We start from the raw sequence: 2,364 nt of genomic DNA, 5'->3' as shown, positions 1-2,364 counted from the left end.
CATAGAGGTTTATAACTATTTTAGCAATATAAACAAAAATCACTCAATTTTAAAATTTTGACAGTGTCATATTAAAACACTAAAAAAAAAAAAAGAAAACCCCTCCTCTTCCACAAAAACTTGCCTAGCCCAAACAATGCCAACAATGCCATGAATGTTCCTATATGAATGTATTCAGAATCTTAAATGATGCATGCCATAATATATAACCTAAAATATATCAGCAAAGCAATTAGGGATATTTACATCTAAGAGGAGATTTATAACATTGAGAAATCTAGAGGACAAAGACTGTATTGCAAAATCTCAAATTTTTGATCATAATTTACTCAAACACTCCATAGCCTTTCACTTTGTGTGTCACATTTTTATGAACAGTTCTCTTGTTAGGTGATGCAGCAGCATTCTGTCTCACTCTACAGGATGTGAGAAATCCTTTCATTTATTAAGTCAGATCACCCTGCACTGTCCCCAAACCAGTCTGCTGGATGGTCTGCTACTCGGCCACTCATGACTACCAGGCCCTGATAAGAGACTGCAACAAAGGAAAAAAATCAGAAATCTCCAAGATCTATCTACAGTTTTCCTTTGTCCCAAACTGGCTGAATGTCCAGCAACTTCAAACATTTCCACATTACAGGCCTTCATGGTTGTTGCAAGACCACTGTCTGTGGCACATATCCCAGGCTCCCTTTGACACTGAGCACCCTGGGGAGAAGTAACAGGATGCGGATGTCACAGTCATGACCATGACCTTGAATACTTCATGTAGCTCCCAACTTTTATCCATGACTGCCTCTTGGGCAAGATAAAATTTTCAGTATCTCAAAAATGTATCAAGCATGAAATAAGGCAAACAACAGGTCAGGAGAGCCTCATGGATTTTAAAGTCTCTTACTAATCTCTGCTTACCAATTTTTATAGATCAGATAATTCAGTAGGACATCTGGTATTTGAGGCAGACTCTGCAAGAGGGCAGATCTTGATTTATAGCTCTACTTTTCCCTGGGAAAAAATCTATAATATGTAAAACGTGAATGAGTCTACAGTATTTTATTTAGAACGCACTGGGAAAGTTAACTTGCCATTGATGGTGTGGCCTGGCATCCCAGAGGGATGATAGTGGGGAAGTGCAGACAAAGTGCCAACTTCAGGGCCAAGCCCAGACAAAGTGCCCAACGTGATACAACTTGTACAGTGATCCCTTCTGCCTGCAGCACATCCTATCCATTTAAGGGGTCTAGAGATCAAGTCACAGACACAAATCATAACTTTAAGTTCAGAACTCGACAATATTGGAACTTCTTCTGAAGGATTAGACTGAAGGGAACAGAAGGCCCCAAAGAACTATTATTATTCTTCATACTTCCTCCTCCCAAATTCTGATATGCTAATGAGCCTGTCCTAATTCCTAGACTTTCTCACAACTGTGAATCTTCCCTTCCTTCTCAAAGCTTTTATTTATTTGGAACACAGGATCTAACCCAAGGGACAGCAAGAATGTCAGCCTCATATGAGGGCAATGCTCTCTGCACAGAGTCCTCCAACCAACTTACAGTTCTAACAGTTGGGAAGTCCAAGGTCAAGGGGCTGTATCTGGTGAAGGCCTTGCTGGTGGGAGCTCTCTGTAGAGTTCTGAGGCAGCACACAGTGACAGGGGAACATCTAAGAGACAGTTCCAAGTTGGTTTATAACAGATACACTCTCAGTACTGCACAAATCTATTCATTCAGGAATAGTTCTCATGATCCAATCACCTCTTAAAGGTCCACTTCTTAATACCTCACAATGGGGATTGCATTTCCACAGAGTTTGGGTAGCAAACCAAATCAGAGTCCTCCCACACACCAGGAATTTCCCTAGATACTGGAAAAAGACTTTTACTATGGGCTCTGAGGGCTGAAAAAAAAAAAAAAGAAAAGAAAAGAAAAGAAAAAAAGAAAAAAGAAAATAATCACAGTCCTCAAAAAACCAGAAAGAACATTTGACAAAATCATCAAAAGTTAGAGATGTTACAAATCCCTATGTTTTTTATCCTGGCCTCAGTCAATGTCTAGTCAAAGGGCTGAAGAATAAACTGACCTTTCTCCTTAAGTCTCTTCCTAAATGTCAGAGCTGAACCCTTTGATATGGCCATGGGGCACATCCGTGATTTCACAAGCCACGCTCTCCAACGCTGCTCACTTTTGCTCTCACTGAAGTGATCCTGGAGCTTCCAGGCTCTGGGTAAAGGGTATGGGAGGAGAGAGGAAACTAAAGATGCTGTTTATTATGGCATACCAAAAATCTCTGCATCCGTCAGTTAATGCAATGAAGGCCTGCCTCACCCAAAGCTTATTGTTTAAAAATTATAGCTCTTCTTGT

The sequence above is a fragment of the Urocitellus parryii genome, chromosome 8 (genome assembly GCF_045843805.1).
Source record: "Urocitellus parryii isolate mUroPar1 chromosome 8, mUroPar1.hap1, whole genome shotgun sequence".
NCBI classification, from domain to species: domain Eukaryota; kingdom Metazoa; phylum Chordata; class Mammalia; order Rodentia; family Sciuridae; genus Urocitellus; species Urocitellus parryii.
The sequence above is the reverse complement of the archived record's forward strand: the minus strand, read 5'-3'. Positions refer to the sequence as shown.